Source organism: Amblyomma mixtum, chromosome 6 (assembly GCF_055824585.1).
Source record: "Amblyomma mixtum isolate Tamu chromosome 6, ASM5582458v1, whole genome shotgun sequence".
Taxonomy (NCBI): Eukaryota; Metazoa; Arthropoda; class Arachnida; order Ixodida; family Ixodidae; genus Amblyomma; species Amblyomma mixtum.
Window position 1 is genome coordinate 12,513,446 of NC_143017.1, and position 10,983 is coordinate 12,524,428.

The 10,983-nt window shown below is 45.8% G+C and overlaps 1 long non-coding RNA gene across 2 annotated transcripts; it reads left to right on the forward strand.

Annotated features, from left to right (window-relative positions):
* Positions 1 to 2,425: 2,425 nt before the first annotated feature.
* LOC149338236 (uncharacterized) lies at positions 2,426 to 6,301 on the forward strand. Of its 2 annotated transcripts, none has more exons than XR_016283718.1 (3): positions 2,426 to 2,666; positions 3,450 to 3,653; positions 5,335 to 6,301. It is a non-coding gene; the product is annotated as an uncharacterized LOC149338236 (long non-coding RNA). The 2 variants fall into 2 exon arrangements; XR_016283717.1 differs by having other exon boundaries at positions 2,428 to 2,666; positions 3,473 to 3,653; positions 5,335 to 6,300.
* Positions 6,302 to 10,983: the final 4,682 nt, after the last annotated feature.

Sequence of the window (10,983 nt, forward strand, 5' to 3'; positions counted from 1 at the left end):
AAATACACTACGAACCGAGAAAGCATTTTGGTGATGCGAATAAACAAATAAAAGCCTAAAATAATCAAGTACTGTAGCCGACAACTTCAAAGCGGCAACTTAACTAACCTTGAAGACGAAACAAAAATTTGCAATCACATTCCCATAGCCGAGCACGCTGTGGATTTTTAGAAATTTCAGTTCAATTTTCTCAATGCTAGCTTTACTGCTTTCGCATTTTCGAGTGCGGGGAAAAGGGCAAAGTTCATAACAGAACATTTATCCCGAAATTCAGAAACGTGCCTTGAATTGAAGACATTTAGTGACAATTTTTGATTGTATAAAGTCTACGAAAAAAGTTACCAGCAAACGAAATAATTTTGGTACAAAGTGAATGAATTCATAGAATACTCAAGTATTATTGCCTCGCACTTCAAGGAAATTAAAAGAACTTTAAGAAAAAATAGGAGCTAGTGACATATTGTGTTACATAAGCGCAATGATGACTTCGTTACAGCGAATCAGTTTCGCTGATGGTTCATTCTACACGAAAACAATGCTTTCTGCTGCGTATTCGTCCTTAAATTCTGTACTCAGGCAGTCATTTAACAGATTTAACATTTCAGAACTAACAAAGAATTTCAGAAGAGCTGTACAACAACTCTGCCAATTCGATACACGTTGGTGTTGCTATTGTTGTAATTCTTGATAGGTCATATTTTAACGCGCAGTTGAACAGTGATGTACCGTACGACGGTGCTAAAACACACTAGCATTAAGAGCGTTTCACTCTGAGGTTTCAGAGGGATTATTGTTGCGAGCTACAAAAAATTCAAGTTTAGCATTGCACCGATGTGTTTCCACACTCATTGAATGACACGTTCTCGCTAGCCCAAATGGCGCCCAAATTATATCACCAGCTTCCTGAACCTGCACCGCAAGCACACTTTCCCTGCACACTGCCCGCCATGCAAAAGTGCCCGGTACACTATGCCACTCCACGTGGCAGCGCCCAATTTAAACCCTCGCACTACCCTCCTCCTCGAGCGACCAGCAATGGCTGATCGCACGGGACTGAAAAACCCCGCGCGAAAAGGGCCGCACCGCTTCGCGCTCTGAGTAAATTCTGTGTAACGTGTGCAGGCTTACAGCTTCGAGAACTCAAGTTGGTCCGTTCCTCAGCGACTGTACATGCGAAATTTCAGGCAAGGCAATATTAATTTTTATTCATGTTCGGCGGCCGATACCATAAAGAGAAGTATAGAGAAACAAAACAGGTAACAGCGGCCCGCTGTACTCAACTACGGTAACAAGGGCTTTGCATGAGGAAGGTGCACGGCAATTGGAGCACTATAAGCCCTCATTCTTGACTTGTTACATTTTTCGGTAGTACTGAGCCACAGAGGAGCTTCCAGTATGGAAAAAGCTAGGGTGAGAGCAGCCCCCACTTTGAGCACCGCTAAAGCACAGGCGCAGTGCCTCTTCCGCATCTTCACTTGCATCTCCTTCAACGCAAACACGGTACGAAGCTGTGGCGAGGAAAAACGTGGTGATAGCTGTATTTTCTATCTTCCCGTAATGCAATGACTAAGGAATCCTGGAATAAAGTGTTGGGTTTTAATGTAGTCATACGGAGTAGACGCACGAAAGCATGTGTTCATTCTTCGCCTTTTCTTACTGCCATCAGCGGACGTGAGGCCGAGCCGAGGACCGCATAAGGCAGAGGCAAAAAGCAATCAAGGAAGCACACAAAAAGACTACGGTAGCGCGACTGTCGGCGGGGCTCGCTCGAGCAAAGAGCGTGCAAGGTGTCCAATGACGTGATATAAACACACACAAAACAGAGGCGATGCTGCAGCGCATCCTTGAAAGTTTCGCGCGTCACGCTAGAGCGGCGTGCGAACGCTCGTGTTCCCTAGGTACACACACGTACACTAAATCGCATGAGCCAAGCTGTGTAGAGTACGCTAAGCCACACAATATGCGAAAATAAAAACCGAAACCAGTAGCGTTTGGCAACATCATCATCATTCCTTATTCTGCGACGCAGTTACGGGGAGCTGAGTTATAGCCTTAGAACTAGGCAGTCAGTGCAGCCGTGCAGCGGCTGCGGCTTTCCTGGCCCCAGATGCGTCGCCTGTAGCTGCCCGGTTTTCCAAGCTTTCGTTCGCAGCGCCACCAGAAACAGTTGGTTGTTAGTAGTCGCATTTTTTCACCTCAATCATTCCAATTTGCTGACTTTGTAATTTAAACAAAATATTTTGTCGTTTAATGCAACAAGTTTGTGGCAAAAAGGGCTTTATCAATTCTTTTTTTAACGCGTGTAAAGTTAGGCGACATTAACGCCACCTTTCCGTTCGCTGGCGGCGTATTGCGAGTCTCACGTTGGCCGCGCGCTACACTATCTATTTTAGGACGCTGAAACGACTCTTTGTTGACGGGGTGCGACGGTTGTGAAGTTGTGGGTGCTTTTCTTCAGTTTGTTTGTGTTAAATGTGCGGCCTCGTTAGTGTTGTGGTAGTGCGACTGAACTCGGAAGGTGACAGATGGCTCCAGTGCTGCGGAAGACGTTCTTACGCGCACGCAGTGCTCAAAAACTGCTCTGACGTACTGCACGCAACCACGCCGAGAGCGGCCGGCGCCCGATGCCCGATAGAAGAAACGGCTTGCCGTGAACGTTGACAAATGTAAGTACAGAACTGGAAAATGACTTCTGCGATGTGTCGGGGGTATGATTGAGGGCTGCGAATGCATTTGGGTTGGTCTTCACGTCTTGTTCGCAGTGAGGTGCAAAATGCGGGCACCACGCGATCGTTTGCAGAGAGAAGGTGTTCTGACACGCTCGCTTGCCAACTATGCAACTTTTAACCCGCCGCCTCACGCTCTTTGCGTCAGCTCCTCGGCGCAGGAGTTATGTGATAGAATTTGGTTGCACGCCGAGAACTATGGGGTGCTGCTTGATTCGTTATTCCGACTGAACAGGAGCAGCGCGTGAAAAGGAGACCATAAGAACGAAAAGTGCTTGTAGCGGCGTGCGTCTTTTGATTCTGCTGCCTGAGTGTTTACTGGATAAGGAGCATTGCCCGTTCTACGTCGCAGTCACATCAAGTGCTGTGTTTCTTGATAGTTCTGGTCAACGAAACGACGATTAAAAATAGCAGAACCATTCCATTGCAGTGCAGCTGAGGTAATCGCACAATGGAAGGTTTGTTGTCATTTTATTTTTTTACGTTCACTACGTTTATGTCATTCCCCCATTTTCAGTCTGAAGCGATAAAAGTATAACGTGATTCGCGAATAATAGCTTTAAGAAAAGTATGACAAGCTTTGTAAACCATTTTTTTGCTAACTATTGGAGGCATAGGTAATTAATCATTAGCCTCCACTCATGAACACATTGGACTGAACAGCTAGAGGTTGTAATGGGATGTGCCTTCTGTGATGTTTATGAAAGCATGGCTCTAATGCAGCCTTTCTTCAAATGCACCCGCAGTCAAGCCCTGTACAGCTGCTCCACCGGTATCATCACGCTACTTTTGCACCAGCTTTCATCTGTCATCGAGCCAGTGCTACCTCAACCAGAGGCAAATGACATCAAGACCTGCTGGTTCAGCCTATCAGCCATTGACACTGGATATCAAGCATGTGCCACTTGTAAAAGGATAGGTAGACAAGTGGGTATATTTTCCTTGTCTTTTTTAGCCTGCCAAAAATCTTCTGGTCCAGGCTCCCTCTCTCTTTCGTTTTTTTTTCTTTTAAAAGAGGACCAAGTGAAAGGGAAAAGATATTGCGGGCATCATGAAAGCACTCCCCTAGTCAAGTACATTGTGTTATAGTGTGAAATGCTTTTTATAGTTTTTTCCCTCATGCCACTCGTGCTTGGAAATCTTGACCACAGTATAGACCAAATTAAAACAGCTATCTGCTTCATGACCTTTATACAGCAGTCTAAAAGCATCAAATAAATTTTTTAGGTTTACTTCAGCAGTACCTACCTCTTACAAGGTATGGCATGTTTGAAGTGAACCAGTGATGTGATATGCATGGCCTAACGGGCAATGCATAATTGAATATTGGCGTTCATATGGAGCACTCTGCTTTAGAAGCATATTTGTTGCTAGCATCAATAATTGATACCTTACCAGGTTATCCTTGCATTACATGAAACCCTGTAAAGCTTATATTTTAGCTGTACAGAAGAAAGGTGCTTATTCGATGTCGTGAGCATTGCTGAGGTTTTCTTTCACGCTCCCTTTGTCACAACTGACTGCACTGTACAGTTGAAATGCATTTGGAATTGAGTATTGGTGCATTGTTATTTTTATTCATGCCGACGTTCAATTACTGATTGCATTACACTAGCTGAGCCTAAGTCAACAAATATTGCTGTGACCTTAACAAGACCCCTGGCTTTACTTGAACCGATGCATTTGATATTGCCTTTCTCCCGTGCCATCAAGGTTTCTAATAAGCTGTGTAAATAACTTAATTTACTTTCTCGAGGTATTTATTGCTGCAAATTAGTGACAGGTAGTTTCCTAAAGAACAACCTAAGTGCACATTTTTATCTTCTTTGGAACACTTGTTTGCTTGTTTCTCTTGTATTCTTAACTTAAACAGATATGAGCAGGCCTCAGCACTAGAGGGATGTGCTGCGGGACAAATAAAAAACTACCAGTCCAGCGGCTCCCTTAGGGGCACGTTTCTGAGGCTTTTATCGCTTGTAGTTCTATGCAGCTTTACTTACAAGTATTGTATCTGACGCAGTGTGTGCCTTAATATTTTGATTCATTTGCATTAGAGTGTGCCACTCTTGCCCTGACGAACTTGCTCACCTTTGTACTCTTTGTTCATACATTTTCCCCTAACACCTGGTATAGCTGCAAATGATACATTATCTACAGCAACATGTGCATTATATATTGCAATGTCTTTGTGCCATCACTTCTGAAAACAAAAGCTGCGTGAGTTTTTGTGCAGACAAATCAGAAACACAAAGTAATTTTTATATTTGATGGCCTGCATGTTTTCTTCATATGACTGGAATGGCTAAATATCTCTTCGTGGTAGCCTAATTTGGTGTAACACGTTAATGTCAGTTCCTGTGAATATCATTCAGTCTTCGAATGTGGGGGCAGAATTGAGCACAACAGCATGTTGTAGCTTTTTCTTGTTCAAGGACGCATTACATTTAGTTCTAGTCTTGTGAGTGCTGCTTATGCTATTACTCAGCAGCCTTATCAAACTCACTCAGAGTGCTGCATTTTAGTGCACATTTAACTGATTGTTGCTTCTCCGTGTTTGATTCTATTAGAAGTTACTATAACTGTATACTTTGAATGTTTTCTTGTGCAGTTCTCTTGCTGCTGCATTCTGCCATGGAGGAGGCTACCTGTTCGTGCACACGTCTCATCACTAGGACGCTACCTCTTCCGCTGGTGATGCAGACAAGTAACGACAGGGTTAATTGGAGAGGCATGGGAGAGGCCTTTGCCCTGCAGTGGGCATAGTCAGGCTGATGATGATGATGAACAACAAGCAGGCTGCCTGATATTGAGGACAAGTGTCAGGATAGTGCACCAACAAAGTCGCTTAAGCATTTCTGTGCTGATGCATTTTTATTAAAATCAGCTCATAGCTTAATATCTACATCCATGGGGACATTTAGCATATGTTTGGCATCTGTTTGACTTTTAATTCGCTAGTGTTTGCAGCCTTTAATGTTGGTCTTAAGACAGTGTAAGCATTGTTTCACTGTGTGGGATTTTTTAGCTGTTTTGGAGAGATGTGTGTGTATGCATGCAGTTTTTTTCCACGGGTTTGTTATGTGGCTCATGGAACTTTCATGTTACAGAAGAAATTATTTCGTTTCTGTGTTGTACAGGAAAGTGAGCAGTATTTATATGCACCAGGTGTTTCAGAGAAGAATAAGTAGTTTTCAAAAATATGGCTTTTGCTGCATAATATTACCAGTGTTAGCAGACACCAGAAAGCCGTTCAGGTGTATTTAGTAAGCTGGGTAACTAATTTCTGATAATTAACTTTTTAACTAACACAGGTTTGCAACTGGTTGCAGTTAGAGACTTTTAGCCAGTTGTTCGTAGTAGCCATATCAGTTTCTGGAATGTACAAAACATGATTACTTTCGCCGCTGTGGCTCGACAAAATTTGGCTGCATCGTGCGAAAATACATGTGCTTTTGAAAGCACACAGGGAAAGAAACACCTCCAGTGCATGTAACTGCTACAAATCTCTAATGGCAACTAGACGCCTAACTCTGATAGTGTAGGAATCATATTCTTAGCAGTAAGAAACACACATAACACCAAGACACACACACACAGGACACCCGCTAGACTTCAACTGTCTTTACTGGACACTTGTACGAGATAAATATGTATCACTGAGCACACGCAGGTGCCTCGTCATCCACAACAGGTCTAACTACGCCCTCCCCTCTCCTCCAAGGCATACGGTTGCGCTGATAAACAATCTCTTTTTCTGCCAACGCCAGGGAGGGAGTGTTTACACATGTCACCCGCCTCTTGAATACGAAAGACTTCGATAATTTCTCTTTCTTTTTTCTCGGCTCCCAGGCCTTTCGTATTCAAGAGGCGGGTGACGTGTGTAAGCACTCCCTCCCTGGCATTGACAGAAAAAGGGATTGTTTATCGGCGCAACCGTATGCCTTGGAGGAGAGGGGAGGGCTTAGTTAGACCTGATGCCGATGACGAGGCACCTGCGGGTGCTCAGTGATACATATTTATGTCGTACAAGTGTCCAGTAAAGATAGTTGAAGTCTAGCGGGTGTCCTGTGTGTGCGTGTCTTGGTGTTGTGTGTGTTCTTACCGCTAAGAGTATGATTCCTTCAAGCCGTTACCAACTAGCCCAACTTAATGTTTTGACAAAGTTTCTGATAGTGAAAAGGTTCATTAATAAAAATTAGCTAACCAGCTTACTACGTAAGACTCTTCACAAGTTTTCTGGTGCCTGCCAACACTGGTAATACTATGCTGAAAAAGCCGTACATTCATCTCAAAATACCTGTTTTTTGAAAATTACTTAGTCTTCCCTGAAACATCTCGTATATACGTAAGAAAAACCTAACGGGATTTAATTGACGACGTTTTGGTTGGAGGGCCAGCCGTTTTCAAGTGTACTACAGCATTTGAAGCACACAGCTTTTGTTTCGAATGCTATACTATACTCGAAAAAGGCTGGTCCTCCAGCCGAAACATCGTGAATTAAAACCTGTTATGTTTTTCAATTGCTGTGTGTCAGTCATTGTTACTCAGAGGGAACTGAGGGGAAGTGTGCCGAAGGCAATATTCTGTTCCTCTATTGTTCTCCATAAAATATTTTGATGCATCATGCATGTGTCGTAGCGCGTATGTATACTTGTGCACAATAAATGTAATAATTTGCATTTTGCTTCTATTATTCTTTAAGCACTCCAGGATAGTGTTCACAAAATGATTTTGAAGTGATAAAACTATGTTGGTAAAAGTGTTGTACTGTGTAGTTAACATACACTTTTCCAAAAGTTGATGTAGGAATTATACTTTCTTCGTACTTGAGTCTTTTGAATAACGGTGGCCAATTGTCGGAAGACCGTTGATAGGGTGTTGGTAGACATTGTCAGTATGTGGTTGATAAGAAGTGTAAAGACTTTCTATGTACTTGAGTCTTTTGGATAACGGTGGCCAATTGTCGGAAGACCGTCAATAGGGTGTTGGTAGACATTGTCGGTATGTGGTTGATAAGAAGTGTAAAGACTTTCTATGTACTTGAGTCTTTTGGATAACGGTGGCCAATTGTCGGAAGACCGTTAATAGGGTGTTGGTAGACATTGTCGGTAAGTGGTCAGTAGGAAGTGTATACAAACTCGATAAGGGGATGATAGGAAGTATAAAGACTTTCTATGTACTTGAGTCTTTTGGATATCGGTGGCCAATTGTCGGAAGACGGTTGATAGGTTGTTACTACAATGTACAAAGACGTTTAAAAGACTTTCTATTCAATGTTGATAGGTTCTATTAACAATTGTCGAAAGACTTTCTAAAGAATGTTACTAAAAATTTTTGTAAGGGTAGGCAGCCATCCAGGTCGTCCTCACCGACTGCCGTTGAAGGAAGAGGGAAACGCGATAAACAGTCAGCGTCAGCGTGGCGACGGCCACTCTTATAGGACACAGGAAAGTCGTATTCTTGAAGACGTAGGCCCAGCGAGCTAACCGACCTGAAAATTCGCGTAGGCCAACCAGCCAACATAGGGAGTGATGGTCGGTGATCACAATGAAGTGGCGTCCATAGAGGTAGGGTCGAAACTTGGCGACTGCGAAAACGACGGCGAGATATTCCATTTCTGTGAACGTATAATTGCGTTCGGCTTTCGTTAATCTGCGGCTGCGTAGGCAACAACGTGTTCGGCGTCATTCTGAAGCTGGACGAGCACCGCACCGACGCCGACGCCGCTAGCGTCGCTGTCAACTTCCGTAGGAGCCGCGGGATCGAAATGACGCAAAACAGGGCCAGAAGTTAGCACAAACTTCAGTTGCTGGAATAATGACGCACATTCTGGGGACCACACAAACTGAGCGTCTTTGTCCAGGAGGCAAGTCAGGGGAGGGGCAATTTGGGCAAATCCTTGGATAAATGGACGAAAATACGAGCACAGGACCAAAAAGCTCCTTAAATGCCTTACATTTTGAGGTTCCGGAAAGTCACGCACAGCAGCAATCTTTTGCGGGTCCGGCCGAATCCAGTTCTAATTGACGAGGAATCCCAGCACCAGGGTTTGTCGCTGGCCGAAGTGACACCTTTTAGAATTTAAAATTATTCTAGCTTGTTGAATGCAGTCTAGCACGAGTCCAAGACGTTCGTTATGCTCACGAAATGTCGTCCCATAAATGATGACCTCGTCCAGGTAACACATGCATACCTCCCACTTTAGGCCACGCAAGATTGTGTCTATAAATATTTCAAACGTCGCTGGGGTATTGCACAATCCAAAGGGCATCACATTGAATTCGTAGCGGCCGTCAGGAGTCTCAAATGCTGTCTTTTCCCGGTCCGCCGGATGCGTCGGTATCTGCCAATAGCCAGACCGTAAATCCGCCGACGAGAAATAGGATGCGGATTGTAGGCAGTCCACGGCGTCATCGATGCGCGGCAGAGGGTAGACGTCCTTCTTTGTGATGGCATTTAGACGCCGATAATCAACACAAAACCTCAATGAGTTGTCTTTTTTCCGCACCAAGATGACAGGGTTAGGCCAAGGCCTTGCTGACACCTCTCTCCAGCATACCTCCGACTTACTCGCTGATTACTCGCCGATCCGCTGGGGCACACAATATGGCTTCTGCCTGACTGCGTCACCGGTGTTTATCTGGTGGTGCATACGCAATCCCTGCGGAGCAGGCAAATCAGCTTTGTGAGCAAAATCGAACACGGATACGTGGTGAGTCATGACTTCATGTAAGGCACGCTGCTCGGATGTAGAGAAAGATTTGTTTATCATGCGGTTAATATCGGCGTGATAGTCGAGTTCTGTCCCCTGGTGCGGGAGAGGAGACACGGACCGGATATCCAGGGTTTCATAGTCGCCAAATGTCGCCAACTTGAGGCTGGAAGGTATACAAACGGGCTCCGACGAAATATTTACCGTCCACACATGGGCGCAAACATCGACGGCCTCAACAATCGCACGGGGCAAAAGAAGATTTTTGTTGACGGCGTTGTTATGGTTGGGTTCTACGAGCAAAGGACGGATGCCTGATCGGTCGGCAGAGCAGCGTACGGGCACAAACATTGCCGCCTGAGCTAGTAACAGTACATCTTTGGCGGCACACAATACGTCGTTAACAAGGGCGGCTGAATCTTCAACTAAACAAGAGAGAATATTCCACCGAAGGATAATTTCGCCAGCGGCACAGTCGAGCATCGATCCACACTCACGCAGAAAGTCAGTACCGAGAATAATGTCATGCGTGGCTCCTTCAAAAACCGTGAACTCGACCCTAAACGTTTCCCCAGCAATGGCGACCGGCACACAGCAGAGTCCCACAGGTCGCAAATGTTCGCCCCACTCTGCGCGAAAACTGGCGCTGCGCTCCAAAGCAAACATAACCGTTGGCTCGAACCGATTTTTAAACACAAATCATTACAGACACTGCGGCACTGGTGTCCACCAAAGCGAGAATATTTACACCATTTACACTAACTGGCACTTTGTTTTCAACATCACAGCAGGCGGAGGAATTGGCGAAGCTGAACGTTCTGCGACCTCCCCTCTATCGGCTGCTCCCGCTAGTTCCCGGTGGGGGCGAAGATGAGCGCTGCCGTTGAGATTGAGACCGGCCCCGTCGCTGCGGTGGTGGAGTGAAGCTACGGTCAGAAGCGGGAGAGTCACTCCGGAAGGCGCCAGGGCGAAGTGGCGAGGGGAGGTTGAACCCATGCAGCATTTCCCCGGGCACCGGTCGACCGATTCGACACAGTGTTCTCCTGGAAACTGGATGGTTGATTCCACGCAGTGTTATCCCGGAAATTGGACGAAGATCGTGTCCAGGAGCGTGAAGGATGCGGTCGCCGGCGTTGGCAAAACCTCGCGATGTGTCCGCGGCGGCCGCAATGATAGCATTTCGGCGACTCACGAAAACCGTAGGTATCGACGGGAGCGGGCGGTGCTCGGGAGTCGGAGGCAGCTGCAGGACGCACGTTGGGTGTACGCGGTACGGGTGTACCCCGGGTGTACGGGCGCTCGGAGACACGATCGTAACTGTGGGAGTACCGCTGATGGTCAGGAGCCTAGGTCCACGAGGCTTGGAGATCGGAAAGCGGTGGTTGGACTGCGCATTCGTGGTAGACAGGTGGTGGTGGTACGCCGACGCCTTGCAACTGCTTGCTCAACTCGTCGGCGACAATCCTGCGGACGAGAGTGGTAAGATCGTCATGGATAGAATAGTCGACGCTAGCAACAGTGGTAACATTAGCAAGGCGCCCGAAC